The sequence below is a fragment of the Struthio camelus genome, chromosome 1 (genome assembly GCF_040807025.1).
Source record: "Struthio camelus isolate bStrCam1 chromosome 1, bStrCam1.hap1, whole genome shotgun sequence".
In the NCBI taxonomy this organism is placed as follows: Eukaryota; Metazoa; Chordata; class Aves; order Struthioniformes; family Struthionidae; genus Struthio; species Struthio camelus.
Window position 1 is genome coordinate 81,771,049 of NC_090942.1, and position 17,808 is coordinate 81,788,856.

The 17,808-nt window shown below is 39.8% G+C and overlaps 1 protein-coding gene and 1 long non-coding RNA gene across 3 annotated transcripts in view; one reads left to right on the forward strand and one right to left on the reverse strand.

The window, feature by feature from the left end:
• The window catches only part of LOC104146601 (potassium voltage-gated channel subfamily KQT member 1), a 524,419-nt gene that overhangs the window by 179,775 nt on the left and 326,836 nt on the right, over positions 1-17,808 (reverse strand). The gene's annotated exons all lie outside the window — the stretch shown is intronic.
• On the forward strand, positions 8,335-13,182 carry LOC138068062 (uncharacterized). Its single transcript, XR_011142642.1, has 3 exons — positions 8,335-9,536; positions 11,336-11,401; positions 12,439-13,182. It is a non-coding gene; the product is annotated as an uncharacterized lncRNA (long non-coding RNA).

Sequence of the window (17,808 nt, forward strand, 5' to 3'; positions counted from 1 at the left end):
AATATATCTGTAGGGCATATCGCTGTGCAAAGCAACTTCCTGCACACTTCTCACTTCTCTCATCACTCCTGCTCACTCCCGAGCATTGCTTGGCTGTTATTAATTTGCTGTGGTCGTGGCTGGGGGTGCCCTGGTCGTGCAGCCGCTGGGCTAGATGCTGTTCAGATAAAGACCAAAAAGGCTGTTTCTAATCTCAAGAGTTTATCATCTAGTACTTTTCTTCCTCCTGGCTGGTCTCCTCTTGAATCAGTATCCTGCGATGCTGCAGGAAAGTTAAAGCTAAATTTATGACATTACAACAGACAGAAAAATTGTAAAGCAGGAGTAAGTACAAGTGAATATGGAGAGAGGTGGGAGGAGCTCTACGGCAGGGTTTACCTTTCATTCCCAGACCCAGACTTGGTAAACAGCACTGTTTCTTGGCTTGGTAATAATAATAATAATAATAATAATAATAATAATAATAATAATAATAATAATAATAATAATAATAATAATAATAAGAAGAAGAAGAAGAAGAAGAAGAAGAAGAAGGAATTTTTAAATTTTAAAAAGCTCAGGGATGAGCTTCAGGTAAAATGCCTTCCTTCCCTAGCAGCTGGAAGGAGAATGTAAGCTAAGGAAGTGATAATCTGCTGCTTGGATAAGATGTGCTCAACGACTACTTTCTTTAACAAAGGAAAAGCCCACATGTGAACAACATTCCCTCTGCCTAACTATTCCATATACTGCAATTATTTGTTTGCCTTTTTTTTTAACTCCCTTTTCTGCTCCTTCTGCCGTGCAGTGCAGCAAATGCCACCACTAATGAGATAATATCAGTGTGTCTGAGAGCAGACTGACCCCACTGTTTTCAAGCAGTTTCAACTTCTCGACAGTCAGGAGCCTGCCTAATGTTTTGTGGCTGCCTCTGGTCATTGACATGGTACAAACTGCCTTATCTCCCCGTGGGAGGGAGGTCATTGCCAAACCCATGGCTACTTGACTGGGGAAGAAGGCAGGCTATAGCGATTCAAGCACATAGCCTGAGCCAAGCAGAGGGCTTATAACAAATAGCTTAAAATAGCTCCAATCTGAGCACATTTCAATTTTTCTCTGCATGTCAACAGATGACATGCATTTTCACAGCACTGTGTCTGATTCAAGAAGCTCACTTAAGTATTTTATAGTAAGAAAACCCCATTGTTTAAGATTTGTGCAACTTGAGCACTTTCTCAAATATCCTCCCTTACTTTTTACAAAGCCTGTTCACTGATGCTTTTCGTGTCAATGGAGAGCTCAGCTGACAAATCAATTGTTCTATTTTTATTCCCAATATTACACTTCCTTCCAGAGTGATTATAGGATGGCGCTGTGCATTTCACCACCAACTCTGGCTGAGTCCTTTGAGAAATCCTCCACCAGGCCCAGGATTAACAGAAAAGTAGAGGGGCTAGCATAAGTTCAAAGTGCCAGCCCTCTCCCCTCTTGCCATTAGGACCCCTGGTGCAGTACACTTATTTGGGAGATTAGATGTCCACCAAGCTGGGGTAATGGGTGTGCAGCTGACCATATGGGGTATCAGGCACATGTCCCCAGGACATCTGGGGGGTGCCTTATGGAAGCAGGGTTCATCGAGCTTTCTGCACATGTATCACTTGGTCTGTGTTTCAGTGAGTTCAGCTCATCCAGAGGTTGCTGGACTCTGCAAGGTTTGTCTTGCTATGACTTCCTAGCCTCATGACTTATTGCATGAGCAATATCACACATTAAACCAATACGTTAGAGTAAATATTAAGCTTTATGTTGCTTCTGAATTCTGTATAACGGAGATGCTGGCATCATAGACAACGGAAGGAGCAGGTCAAAACTTGGTGCAACAGTCAACCTTCATATGTGGCATCACCCCACTGACACTACTGTATTCTTTAAGGCTGCAGTCTGCTCCACAAGGAAACACTGCTTCCATTTAACTCAGATGGAGGTATACATTAGCAGCCAGGGATATACTCTGATCTAACATACAAGAATTTTTCATCTTTTACTCTGTTTGGAAAGCTCAAGCCACAAAATGGTATGCTAACCGATTTTTTTTTCTTCCTTCATTACATCTCCATTTGGTTTCTCAGGAGCTGAAGGCCAACAACTTTCACTGCTATAGCAGCTGGAAAACAATTATGGATTGGAACATTTATTATGAAAAGGATAAAACTGAACAAAGAGCAAAACCAACTATCACACCAAATTACATGGAATTTGTAATATATCCACCATCCCTGGATAGGGTCACCATCAGTGTAAGACGTACATGTTTCACAAGCACTGGGAATTTCACCTGTATCATACCCAAGTCAGTTAAAGAAATAAGTTACTCCCTCCTTATAGATGAAGAACTGAGGCATGGAGACATTCACAGACTTGTTTATAGCATCCTTCTCTCTTTCCAGATCTTTCTCTGCTAATCCACTGCTTTTACCAAAATACATTCGTTTCCTCTTATGGCACATGATAATAATTCAAAAGAATTATTAGTCACCATTTAAAGGAATAGAAATGAGCCAGCAGAAGACCACAGGATGAGGTGTGGTTCAGGGTGCTCAGGTCAAGGATTACGAGAGCACAGATTCAAACCCTGCTCCACTGCTGACCTCCTGTTTGACCAGCTAGCCATACAGGACCTCTAGAAAATGGGGATAGTAGGAACCCTGTCCCTTACTGTGTGCTATGAGGGTGCTTAGAGATAAAATAAAGGGTGCATGTAGGTGCTCAAACCACAGCCTTGGTGCTCTCTGTGGGTGGTTCCTGGCACACCCATCCTGGGGGCTGAGGCTCCTTGTGGCAAGGCAGGACACCTGGTAGGTGGGACCCCGAGAGGAAGCTTGGGGCTGTGTGTTTCCTGTTGGGGAGGAACAGCGAAACTGTTTTTAGACAGCTGCAGGCGAGGAGCTGCCTTTGTTCTCCATTGAAGGCACCAGTAGTTGCTGCCTGGCTGCTCCCCCAGCCCGTGGCCTCACCTGGGAAATCCCCAAAGGCAGCTCAGCCACCATGGCAGAGAGGTCCTTCCTGCTCTCCAGGGTGTGTAAGAGCCCCTGCCGTGTGCTCTGGGGTAACGGGGATAAATGTGCCTAGAGGGTGTCAATGACAGGTTAAAAGACCCAGCTTCCAACCTGTAGGTTGCACATCTTTAAGCAACTTAAGCTTCAAGAAACTTGACAGAAACCTCTAAGATCTCTTCGGTGCTGGGCTCCATGTTCTCTGCTATGTTTTTGCTTTCCTCTTTGCCAAGCAGAATGTGTTGCTTTTGTGAGTGGTACTTGGTTCCTTCCTCCTCTGGCAATGTTCTTCTTGGATCTCATAATTTAGGGCCAGATTCAATGAAAACTCTACCCAAGTGCAGCAGTGTAGAAACCTAAGCCCGAAGAATAAAAGTAAGTGTTGGGTCAGGGGGCTTCCGTGCTGAAGATTTACTGAATCTCCCTGGTTCTGCAGTGGAATACTGCTCATTAAATAGTCACAAGTGAAAAAAATGGGATTATCAGTTCATCCTTCTTAGGGACTCAGCTGAAACCCACATCTCAGCACATATAGATGCAAGTGAGGCATGGTGCCCCCACACTGACTGTGTTCTCCCTTTGGGATCCTTAGCAGAAACAAGTCCCGTTAAATAAACACATCCACACTTAGATCCTTGTGGCCTTTTGACTTGCTACCCAATAGCCCTTTCAGTAATGCCGCTCATCTCTCATGGATCCTGCCCTCTAGCTTGGTCTAAGCCCTCGTGAGTATGGTGGTAGACAAACTAAACACAGCAGTGAACACTGGACACATCCTGTACCTGTCTTCTCTTGAGATCCAAATACTTTCACTGCTGGCAGTGGGAATATAGCAAATTATTCACACAATATACCCCTTCTTGTTCACGTGTACTCTTTTTGCTAGTGCATCCCATGTAAAAATCCCGCTGAAGGGACTCTGATTTTTAAAAAGCCAACAATTTATTTTAAATGTCTGTTTTTTCATTCATTTTTGTACTGAAAGTAGTTCACCTCTCTAAATAAAAGTAAGTAGAAAATACCACCTAACTTTGAGAATATTTCAGTCGAACTTTGCTGCTTCATAATGAACAAAACAGGGAGCTATAAGGCAAAACACTCTGTACAGTATGACTGGCAAAGAATAGTTTTTACCACTCTTAAAAGGTACAATGATATTGGCTGATAAGATGACTGCCATGTACATGAAAATATCACCCTGGCCAGAAATTTATCCTCTTGTTCAAAGAACGAAAGCAAATTCTTATAAATAGCTTTTAAATCTTATTTATGTCAACAAAATGACAAGCTTATGTCAAATCTGAAGCCAAAGCTCATGACAAACAGAGAGGAATTCAAACAGAGGAGTAAAAAAAAAAAATCCACCAGAAGAGTCATAGCTGAATTAACAAGATGGCACTGTCCAAAATAAATGTACTCCACAATGCATTTTTCTTTGAAAGAGAGAGAAAGAGCAAGAGTGCAAACTATGCATTTAATGTGTGCTTAAGCAACTGTAACAGTATAGTAAGAGCTTGTATTTTTTCTGGCACAGCCCTCTGTCATAATCCCATTGCATACTTTCAAATGTATTTTTAAATTGCTCAGCTTCTGTCAACAAATTCATTCAGAGCTGTGTTAGTTAAAAGGGGAATGCAAAATTCATAGAATTTGCAGTGTCCACTCTGACTGACACATCTTTAACCATGCAGCACTAAATCACCCCTTTCCAAGTGAAAATAAAATGAGGAATAACTGATACCAAAAAAGGAAGATAGTGCCTGTATTTAGCTCCAACATGCCAAGGTGATGCCAAATATACTTCGAGACTCATTTCTATTAAAAAGAAGAAGAAGAAGAAGAAGAAGAAAAAGAAGAAGGAGAAGGTGTTTACCTTGCCCGACTTTGCATGGGTAAACATTCCTGCATCAAATGTAAGGAGCTATATTTAGAAATGTATCCTTACCAGGAAACTAACTGGGCTGCAGTGAAAACAAAGCAGTCCTGGGCCTAATTCTGACACCAGTGAGACAGATGAAGCCAACAGGACTCCACCCATCAGGCTGAGAACAAAGCTGCACCCAGAAACTGCTCCCTCTCTCACCCTTGACATGGGGTAGAACCTCCCCTCTCAGCTGCACAGATAGAGGAGGAAGGCTAAAGCCATATGAAGCGATACCAATTATTCAAAAAGGAACAATGTTATTGAAAAAAATGTTATACAAGCAGTGGTAAACCTCAGTGGTCTGGGTTTCAGACAACAGAAAATCCCTTTGACAAGTAGTAAACACTCTAAAAATAGGACTTGGTTCTTTTTAAACTCAGCTTAAAATAATTCCCTTTGCTGTTTGCATCCTGTTTTGCAGCTTCGCATTAAGATGCCCAGCTATCTTCTACCAGCAATAAAAATGATGGGGGTCTTATTCCACAGTCTATTTGGAGCCTAATGCAAATAGAGAAGAACATACTTGTATGGACCACATCTCAAGAGCAAAACTCCAGCCTTTGAGGAATATGCAAATCATGTTGATATTTTGATGCATAACATGCACCTGGGAACAGAAAAATACTAACCTTTTTATCCTGAATAAGCAGTGGGACAAGACAGAAAGGATACGGATTAATTAGACTGCAACTTTCTTTAATTCATCTCAGCAGTAACTTGTCCAGGACAGGTCATGACTCTTTTCTGAATCATTTCCATCTGATTAAAGACTGCAATCACCCAGACAGCCCTCCCCACCAAGTCTCAGCTATCACACATCTCCTTCTATACCGGACATGAGGAATGGGACTAATCTCATCCCCTTCACACTTGCGCTAGACATCTAGGCTCTATTTGCACTCAATGGAGATAAACAAGTATTTCCAAAGTAAGACTCATCTGGTCTGTGTTAGAAACTTGTTTTAGCATACGCTAGAAATGTCTGTTTCTCTCCACTGACAATAAAGCTCAGATTTAAATCCTAAATTTAGGTGTGACTAACTTTATCCTAGAAGGCCTAATTCCACCCCTTGCTCTAATAGGGGATGTCTTCTGCAAAATTGTTTTAACCTGGATTTACTAGGTGCTCAGAGCATTTATGACATCATCACCTGTCATGTAATAACTTGTGGGAGTCCAGCCCATTCTGTGGACTGGTTTCACTGGGTGCAGACCTTCAACACACTGCACTTCACTCCTTCAAATCTGGCCGTGAGGGGAAAACTCTGTTCCTGCCCTCAGGCAGCTGATCAAATGCTCTTAATAACCCCTGAAATCTAGCTTCTGAGATGGAAAACAGGAATTCAGATTTAACAGAAAAACTGGGTGGGAGAGACATGATTTCTACATCTCCTTTGTGGTGTCAGTGGTGTTAATGAACCTAACTTGTGTGCTCTTTCAAGTGTTGAATCTCTGCAGCCTACTGCCCCCTCCTTTCAATCCCAAACAGTAATCCCTTAGAAGAGGGAATGGACTTTTTATTTCCTCACCAAACCAGACATCTCAAACCATCTTTGAGACTCGGAGAATTACAGTCTAAGTACAGGTTAATATATACGTTTAAAAAAATCTTGCTACTTTGGAACATATATTAGTAAGTACATTTAATAAAACATCCTATATGTTTCAAAGGTTTGGCATAGGTTCGTCTCATTTTCCTTTCACTTTGAAGCTTTTTTTTTTTATTCTGTAATTTTGACAAGAGTTTCCTTTTCATTTTGACTTAACAGGCATTCCACAACATGGGAATTCTGTGATCCTAATCTTCTAATTTAGTTACTGTGTATCTGCAAGGTATACTTGTATTTCATTGCTGTATCTCCAGTGCTCCAGCTATACTTAGTTACTCGGTATCTTAAATCTGATGTGTTCTTGAGTTTTCAGTTCATTAAGGTTCACTTTAGCTTTTGTACTGAAACAAAAGAAATGTTTCCATGGTCATAAAAAGTAGTAGCTGGGGGGAGAAAAAGCCTTTGAACATTTGGCACAGTAGTTTGTTTTTTAATATTCTCCTTGTGCGTGAATTTAAAAGAAAATACACTGTTTATAGGAGCCTTCAGCTAAGAAAGTAAACAAAGCTTCTTTTAAATATAGCTCCTCAGGCAATTATAATGCAGATTACAAAATAGGGATGGGAACATGCTAACATTATGCTTACCGTGCAATGTGCAGTCATACATTTTGAATAAACAGCAGAATTACCATAAAAGCCAAGATCAACGCCTTTATGGGTTGCCTGGTGTCATGGTCTGTCACTCAGTTTCTCCGAATGCTGAATATGCTTTACCAATAACACTGGTTTCAGCTACTGCATACTGCGGCCGCAAAATACAAAACCTCAAGTAGCGATTTTATATGAAAGTTCACCCCAAAACAGAAACTCTGAAGATGTACATCTAGAAACAAACAGTTCCCCTTTTTAGTCAGAACTGGGAAATATCTTAGATAAGAACGCTCACTTCTAGAAGACATATTTGCCTGCCTGAACTTTGTTCAGATTTCATTTACATTTCATACGTACAGACATAGACTTTTCTTACTCAAGACACTAAATGTAGCACGAAAAGATAAGAATTTGAAGAGGAATAAAAAATGAAAACAATTGCAATGAATTTTAGCTTTCTGAAAGGAAAAAGAAGAATGAATACTAGTTCTTCTCTGCCAGGGGCTCTCCAGTATTTTACTAATTAGCAAGTTATTAATTAACCAAACCTCACAACGTGTCTGTCAGAAATATAATCGTTTATGCACTTTCGTTAGCTTGAAAAAATGAGATAACACAGACAGTAGAGCCTGTAGCTCAGATGTCCCATCTGAGCGTCACAGTCACTGAGCTCAGGAATCGGTGCTGCTCGCCCTGCCACTCCCCTGAGCCCTTCCTCCTGTGCCCTGTCACAGCGGCTCAGCTAGGAGAGGAGGTCTCCTCTGGGATTTCCAAATGGTTTCAGGCACTTGGTAGATGCCTAGATGTACAGTCCAGCCAAGACAACACTGCTGCCCACTGTGTACAGTAGCAGAATTTCAAGAATCTACGTACATATTCCTAATCAAACCTAGGTGCTCTTGATGGGAGGGTAAAAACATTTTGCCTACTGTATTGGGTCATCTGCTTACCCCTGCAGAACTCATGGTTTCGATGAGCTGAACTCACTGTTAAGCCCAGCTCATCATTGTCATTTTGCAGATAGGAATGTTGAATGATTTGCCCATAGCTGAAAGGGTGAGGGACAGAAGCCATGGAGGAAATCACCATCTCCAGCTGCCACCTTTCTGTAGCACTAGTGATATGTAACCTTTCTCATGTCAACCTTCTTATACCTTAGCAGGAAATAAAGAAAGGCCCATGCTGAGACAGTTGAATGTACACCTTTGCTAGAGCAAGGTACTAGTCCTCAAGTTGTTTCAACTTTCCTCCTCATCTAGTAGTCACTGAGGCACAAGCATGTAATCATGGAAAATGCTATAATTAGCCATAAATCTCTGCTTTGAACCAAAAGGGCACTGACATTTCATTTTTGTGTAACCGAAAGCCTGGAACAAGGGCACAACTATTGCAGAATTTACCTTTGAATCACTTTCTGTCAGTGTGCTGCGCTTGCTTTTTTGGTTTAACCCACAAGTTTGTACTTGCATGGTTAGCCCCAAACTGTACATTATTTACCAACATCAGCATTAAAACTCAAGGATCTGGCAATGCTCCATCTTGGAACTAAAGAGCTGATACTGTACACTTAATATTAGAAACACGACAACTATGTCTGAAAATATTGCCCCTTGTACAACTCCACATATAAAAAGCTCAGATGAAACAGAGATTTCTTCAAGCTTTCTACTCTTTTTGCCCAAGAAATTGTTTTGTGCTTAAGAGAAATTAAAATCTAAGTGCTCTCAAACACAAGGCCTGATTTGCAGAGCATTTTGCACCTCTATTCCCACCGAGGTATCTGGTAAGACTATTTTAAAGCCCTCCTTCACTGTAGCATATGCACAATTTAATATTTTGAAGCAGAGATAATAATAACAGTATTGCTTTCTTGCTCCATGTTTTAACATGCAGAGCATGTAGGAAAAATGTTGATTGTAGCAGAGTAGCAGTTTTGCTATAATTAACGTCAAAAAACCCTGAAACTTGGGCTGATTTTTTAAAAAATCTCCAGATTTACTGAGCTTAGCTTGCAATTTGCTGGCATTATTGGCAAGATTGAAATAATCCAAGTAGGGTGTTCCCAAAATCCAGTTGGTGCTCCAAATCAACATCCCTCTGGCCTTATCTTCAAATATGCAGGTTAGATTGGGGTTATTCTGCATGCTCTTTGGGTTCAAATCATGGCTCTGACTGTCTCTTACCTGACTTCATTCATTCCAGCTTTTGGAAAAGTAACGTTAAAGCTTTTATTATTTATTATTTTATTAGTATGTGAAGATTTACAGTCTAAAACAGACCGCAATGTTTAAAAACACAACCTTGGAGTAAGATTTCCCAGACAGCCTTTCTCAACAGACCCTGCCTGGTTCAAGAGGAGATACCATGGCCTTGGAAGGTGAGTTGTAGCCAGACCCAGAAATTTCAAAAAAGAACATAGGCAAAGAGCCTTAGCATGTACAACCTACTCCTACAACCAACTCCTTCTCAGGAAGCTTGGGGTTTTGCTGGGGAGATGTAGCATAGTTGCGAGAGGAAAATAAATCACATATGTGAACTCTCACTGGAAAACTGTTGGAGTGGGGGGAATTGAGAGGAGCAAGGTGTGAGGGAGACATGGAAGGGTGTAAAAAACCAGTGGAGTCTCTTTCTGGAGAGAGATTGTTGGGGCTGGAAAGGAGAAGTGCAATAAGACATGGTGGGTGAAGTAAGGAGGAAGGAGGAGGAAGAAGATGGGGTGGATGGCAAAGGCAGCAAGTGCAAGGAGCCTGCCAATGGTGCGTTCCGCCCTTTGATGCGTGCTAGCGTCTAAGAGAGGTGGCAGGGAAATGGAAATTGTCTGAACCTCAAGCAATGCTAAGACAAGACATGCACTGCTCTTGCATCAGGCAGAGAACTGACTGCAGTGAACAGGAAGAGATGGCTAAGGCATCTTTTTCTAAATTCTGTAAAAATATTCCTCTGACCCTGTTTAAAATACAAGAAAATTACTGACAAAAAACCAAAGTAAAACAAAAATGAATGCAGATTTAAGCTTGCCTGCTGATAGCCCACCTAGTCCTGGAGCATCAAACTCAGTGAAACCTACTGCACTGAACTCATGTGGAGAGTATCCCAACAATTCCCACGGTCAGTGATTTCCAGGGGTTTGCAGTTAAGGTTCTTGTGGCATATGCCAGGATTCCTAATTTTCTGTGTTGTCCAAACCCCTCCCCCCCCCCCCCAAGAGGTTTGAGTTTTGCTGAGCAAAGCATTTTGGAAAGGCATGAGAAACCACTGGGCAATTTTAACTCTATATTAATAAAGATTTTTTTGTCATTGAATGAGCTTATATAGGATTTGCTTTAACTGTGTTAGTGTGTGTGTCAGAGAGAACTTGCAGAGGGGAAACCATGCATTTCTAAGAGAAACTCTGGCTGCTGCACTCTGCAGAATAATAGAGACTGGATTGTATGATAAAAATAATACACAGAAGAGTTCACAGTAGGTGAGTGTGGCTACAGGTTTGTGTGTGCCCATCCATCCATCCTTCCATTCCTCTTTCCGGGGGAGGAGAAATTCGAGTACAGAGGGGACCTTCTGTCTCCTGCTCCAATGAGCGCTAGCTGTCTGGACCTCAGGTTTATACGTAAAAATCTTAGATATCCACCATGAAGTCAGGATAGCTGCATATTTTGTGAACTGGTTATTAACAGATCTTATATCCCCCCGATCCCCATAAGCCACACATGAGTATTTCATCTTAATCTTTAGAGAAGCATGAAAAACCATTGCTTGAACACATCCTGCAAGCTGTTTAGTGATTTTGTTAAAAAGGCTTAAAGGGAATCGTCTTTTTGATTAGGACATTTCTCTTCTAATACAAAAAGTCTGAGCCAGCAATATTTTTTAAATAGAATCATTTTTATTTAAGGCAGTCTCCTGGATTATGAAATATGCAAAGGGCTGTTTTGATTATGCTGGTCTGGTTCTACTTTACCGAGTTACTTTAGCTACTGAGTTACAGTTTAGCTCAACTGCAGCTCCTTTGCCCTTCCACATGCTTTTACATTCATTGCTCTATTGTTTAGAGACTGCTCTCAGTTGCACAGTGTAAAATGCAGGTACCTTGTCTTCTGCAGGCTTATCCCTACCTTAAGAACAATTTTAGTCATGGCATTTAAAGGATTCTTGTTTGTTCATGCATTTCTTTTAAAGGAACACTGGATTTGGCAGAAAATATTTTAGAGAGAGGTGACCACACCTGTGGTGGACAATTATAAGGTATGACCTGGCTACAGCAAAAATTTCTTGCTAAATCCATCATGCAGTGGTTAAGGCTGATGCTGAGAGGCATGAGGCATCTGTTTCATTTTTGAGAAAATGCTAAACAATATGTTCTAAATACCCAGGAAAGTATCTAATCCCACAAAACTCTCGCACTCGATGGTCTGTGTTAATGAATTCCACAGATAAGTTTTTGGAAAATGAAAAATTTCCTCAAAACCCATCTAATTTAATTTCTTAGTCATGTCTTTATATAACTCCTTTAGTCTTTAAGAGCATTCAATTAACTCGCTAATGGGGACATTATTTGTTTGTTTGATTTTTGTTTAAACATAATTTAATTATGCTCCCAGGCACAAGAATTTATTTATCAAAAACACAAAATTCAGTCTTTCTACTAGACCGTAATCCAAAAACTAGAACAAGCTAGAGATCCAAGTAATGAAATGAACTGTTCAGCTATAGAGGCACTGGGACTGAAATAGTATTCTTGTGTAAAATCGTGCCACAAAATGTCTTTCAACTGGTCCAATTCAAGTAAAAATAAAGCAACATTTACAGCAATATACAGTACTGAATAAATCAGAAAATGAACCAGAAATGGAACTTGACTTACTACAGAAAGTATATACCCTGTGTCTGTGTATATTTATATCTACACACATAGAATATATATTTAGAAAAATTGTGTCTTACAAGAAGAAAGTGCTGACAGTCATCTCAAGTTGAGATGACTATTAAAAACTCAGAGAGAGAGAAAGAAAGCACTGTTCTGATGAAGTACGGAGCATAAGATTTCTAAACTGCTTTTGCCATGCTGTCCCTGAGGTTGGATCCTGGGGTTATAGATATTTATAGAGCATTGGCTTACTGTCATGAAAAATGTTACTCTTCTCTGGGTGAATCAGAGTATTTTTCACTTTACACTAGCCACAGATATCGACAATTAGCAAAACAGAAGAAGGATTTGGGAACTTTGCCTCCACCCAGTTCTCCTTAAAGCTCAATATGTCATTTTTGTTTTTTTCCTGCAGACTTTTAAATAGAGGAGCGTCTTCTCTTTTCAGTTGCTGCACATGGCCCAGCTGCTTCAGTCTGATTTCTTTTCCTCAGTAAGGAAAAGCTCCTAATACTTTTCAGCACTCATACAGCTCCACTGCCAGCAGTAGAAATGCAATCTGAAATCTAAGGAGGTGAAGAGTTGTGTTACACAACACCTCGCACTGTTTGCACTACCAGACTTGCACGGGGCTACAAACATGCAGCTCTGTTTTTCCTAGGTCTTGTCCCCACTGGAGCCAGGTGAGACCCAGGCTCCACCCCGCCTTTTGGGCCCACACAAATATAAACTGTTTTATGTTCATTATTTAATTGAAACACATTTAAGTATCTGGGAGTTGTATTCAGCTGTTTGAAAGCCTGCAACATATTAGACTGAAAACATCATGCACACAAGATGAATATAACATCTATTTATCCTGAAATGTGACATATTTTAATTACAGCACTGTAATAGGAAGCATTAGCTTTGTGCATTAAAAAAGGCTAAAAAGGCATTTTGCAAACGTATCCGATTTCCTTGCACCCTCTGCAAATACCAAAATTATTTTCCAGGGGTGGTCATACTGACTAATTAGAGAAACTTCAAGCTACTTCTTTTGGCAAAGGTCAGAAATAGTCAAAATGTTCACACGCAACAGCATAATTTCCCTCAAGCTTTAGAGCCTGCCTTTAGAAAGGGCAACAATTTTTCCCTTATATATATAACACACTTCTGAAGACCTAGGGTCAAGCAGATTTGTTACTCTGATCAGAGGTAAAACTGACAATTTTGATAGCTTTACTGAGCAGAGTGTGGCTTGCTGCTAGCTAAGAGATTTATGAGTGAAATTAATATCTCACAAAAAAGTCTTTATGCAGTCCGTAAATAAAAGAGTCTGAATAAAAATACTTCATTACTATAAAAACACATGTAAAGCCTTCTTCTGCTTGCTGCATGCCCTAGAAAATATGGAGTAGGTAGAAAACAACAGCTGCAAGGCATCCTTCCTTCCTGCTAGTCTCTCCATGCTACACAAGCGAGGGCAGGAAAGTGACTACAGCGTTTTTTTAATAAAATCCCTAGACCACATGGAGATATCTCTGGAAGGTAATTCTGCTCTTTACAGTAATCCTAAATGCTCTCTGTCACCCCACTCCTTGGAGACTGAGGAGGAACACAGGTGCAGCAGAGGTGCTGGCTGAACTGTGCTACCTCCAGAAGCTGCGAGGAAAGAAGTGAGGAAAGAAGATCCAAATTTCCAGAGAAAAATGGTCCTGGGGTGGCCAGGAACCAGCACAGGGGGTTCCTGGGTTGATCAGTTCTCAGAGATCTGCCCTTCGAGCCTTGGGATCCAGACCAACCTACATCTTTTGCACAGCCAAACCACCCTGAAGATTCACTGTTGAAGCTACTTCAAAATTATGCTTTGGAGTCCTTTTCCCCTCGCATATAAGCTTTTCCAGAGAGGAAAGATTATTAGGCATAGTTATCTATTCCGTAAGTTTGGAACCACTGTGTCCATATGTTCTCCCAAGGCATTTTACTTCAGATAGATTACACTGCCACAGCCTTATAGACACATGAAGACCGTTTTTTTCACAAACTATCTGTACAGGTCTGGCTGAAAACTAATTTATTTCCCTTCTTTTATTGTCTTTTAATTCAGACATTGTAATGTCCTTTAATTCAAACAGATCATCAAAACTTCCTCTTTTGCCCTTTGATGTCATCTTCATTGCTTGTTAGGAACCAAAGATTAATGTTCTAGAGGGGCAACGGGCAGATACCACAGCCTAAACCAACCAGGAACTTCGGAACAAATGCCTGCAGGAAGGAAATGAATCAAACCACAGCTCAAAGAATCAATTGACATTTTCCAAGAGAAAGAGAAAAGTAGATCTCACGCACAGGAAACTAAAAAGACAAGTTCAGGCTATTCTGAGGTAGCAACCACGAATGGAAAGGAAGACCATCTATTAGCACAGGCCTAATAACCAAAGAAATTAAAGTCAGAAGAGCTATCCACTCCTCCCCATCACTTTCAATGACAAAATCATGTGCAAGTCAAATTCTACAGGAGAGCACACCTGTGTTGTCATAAACTTGTAAGTAAGTGCAGAGAATTTCCTGCTTTGCTCTTGGAAACCCTGTCATTTGTCATCTAAAAAGCACATAGGAGAGTTGTTTGCTTTCCCTCTAGTCTTATGTGGGATTTGGTTGAGGTATGTACAGAATTTTCCATGGCTCTTTACACCAGAAGTCTTTGACCAAGCTTCAGCTGCCTCCCTCCTTTAAAATGCTTCCCCCCTTATATCTGTTTGGAGTTTGCTGAGTTTTTTTCCCTTGCTGTCCTCAGAATATCTGGAGAGAGTCTGGTCATGCCCTGTCATGTGGTAGAGATTGGTATGGAGTGGTTTGCCAAAAGAGGTGTGGACCATCATTAGAGTTGCAGAGACTGTCTTTTTTGAAAGGGATTATTCATTGTTTTCCAAAATCACTGCAGATTTTGCCTAGAACCTATTTTTCTCACAATAGAAATATAACCTTCCCACATATGCTTAAATTAGATCTTCTGCCTTACTCCTTTCCCTGAGCTTTCACAAAATGCCACTCCTTATGGCAAATTAATGAAAGACAGTATTTTGGCATTTATTCTTGACATGGATTCAAATGTTGTATGAAAAGAGCTGACAGTTAGCACCTTTGCTGAGCTGTCAAGGCACAAAACAATACAAGAAACCATTGTCTATTGTCCACAGTTCAGCACTGGCAGCAACATGCCCTCCGCAGTCATTATGAGTGGGTTGCATTTTTCCCAAAAGATTGCCTTTTTTCTTTAGCATTTGTCCCAAAAGTTTAACAAGGATGCGATAAAATCCTTTCCCCCTTTTGATCTTTCTCTCCACATCACTATCTAAAAATCCAAACAAAACTCAACCTTTTTAACCAGAAATAAAGATAATAATTGTAAATCTTACACAACTCCAATACATCGAAGAATGAACAAACAAATAAGCAAAACCCACTATGGTAGCCAAAGTTCTTACCCCAAAAGTAAAAAGTGGCAAAAGGGATGTAATTATCTCCATTGATATTAGAGACAACCTGCTCAAACACTATTTTGCCTGCAAACAGCTATGAAAGAGAAAAAAGAGGGACAGAGGGAATGATGTGCTAAATGAGATGTTAAATAATACACATTAAACAAACACTGTAACCAACTTCATATAGACACTTGAACTCTTACAAGAATGCCCATTTAAGCAACTAAAATCTAGAAAAAAAATCAAAAGATCTGCTGCATAATTTTTCCAGTTTATTTTTCCTTTTTGCCCTGTGCCCTAACAGTTTTTTAAGAGGTCAAAGATATTCAAAGTGAAATGTCATCATTCTTGCAAATTTAAATAAACTATTTTTTAGAGGTGGACTAAGTATTCAGGATAAATTTATTTACTCTGGCAAAAATATTTCTAAATGATCTATGAAATATTATGACATGGTAGCACTGCAGTTTGCCTCTAAGGATTTTGTTCCAAACAACAAGTGTGCTCAGTGGGGGGAATATTTCTGTGCAGGGTCAGCTAAATGTGCAGGCAACACTTAAGAAAAGATGAAAAGGCCGTAAGTACAATCTTTTCTTTGACGCTGGCAATAAATAAATATAGAAGCAATAAATAAATAAATCATTCAGTTCAAAAAGAAATGCAATCATTTTACGGTTCCCATCAATCGAGTCTCTGCTGCTTGTAATAGAGAGATTTAAAGGTAGTGTGGCTGAAGCAGGGACTGGAGCTCCTTAGCCACAGGACCGGGAACGCTGCAAGGCTACCAGTGGTGAAACACAGGTACCTATTGAACATAGGGAGACACGGGCTGCTCTTTATGCTTCTGTTTTTTGACCAATGTACCACGGCAGTAACAACAACAGAAACCCAGCAATTAGGTATTCCAAACAGAACTGCTATTTTAAGAACAAGAAACTTCATTAATGGCTTTAAATATATATACATATTTTAGAAGTGAAGTGCATGTGTGCACACAAGTACATAAAACTCAGATCATTTACATGCTAATAAGGTATTTGCTCCACTTAAATACTTCTCTCGAATGACATAGAAGGCAAAATCCATTTTGCTGTAACCTATAAATCTGCTTTAAAAGATGTCACGTGTCAATGATGTGACATTTGTCCTCCATCACAGTCTAGATCAAAAAAAAAGCAAATAAAGAGAGACAAAAATGTTGATTTATTCTGAAACTGGATGTCATATTTTCAAGTCCTGATGGAAATTTTGAGCATGGGGGGGAAAAGAAGACGCCAGGGCTACAGAATTAGGTTCCTGGAGCATTTTCTGTTAAAGTCTTACTTGATTTATTTTAATATATAAATGAATCAACATATGCACAACAAAAGATCAGTTCTTGTCAAAATAGCAGCTATCACACAGAAACACATCAACAGAATACAGAGACAACTAAACACAGCTCACATCTCCATTTCCACCTAGGAAATAGTCAAATGAGGAAACTCTGTGGCACAAATACGGATATCTTTTTGGGATTTAAGCACAGGAGCCATCACTTGTAAGACTGAGAGATGTTGTGTAAAACGTGTTTCTGAACATCACATTACTGAAACCACAAATATATTTATAGGACCACTCAATTTATGCTCAATTTGATTTACATATATACATTATACATAAATATATAATTCAGTAGTTCATTTCCTATACTGCACTAGCCTGCATTATAACTTCTCCCCCCTAAAATCTATATTAATTTGTATAAATGTCATATCACAATATTCATCCCATAATTATGGTGAATATTTGTGTGTTCATTCTAAGCGTCAGTACAAATATTCTGTGCACTTAAGCCACGCGGGCTGAGATTCTTAGTTTTCAGATCAATAGCAATTTTTAAAGATACATTTGCAACATTTTATTTAGTATCCTTTATGAGAACCAGATGGGTGAATAAGAAGTAAAAAGCCAAAGAAAAATAATTTTAGTGGCATTTGAATGAATTGTAAAAGCTTTCTTTCTAAAATATGGGATTTGGTATGTGCATTGTCTTCAATACATTACACCTAACAGATTATACTTAAAGAAAGCTGAATGAAAAAGAAAGTATCTGAAAGATTGACACTGAAATCTATTCTTTCCCTCTGCTATCAGGTCTGCTTTATTCTGACGCCACTGTGATGTGGTTACAGAGGCATAAGTCCGATACAATGATACACAAAGTGCAACTCCAGCCCCTGCAGGACTTATTTCACAGGATGTTAGACTGGAATGCAGCGGACTTTAAACAACATATTTCTGTAGTTTCTTTAAGTGCTACCTTTGACTTTTTTTAA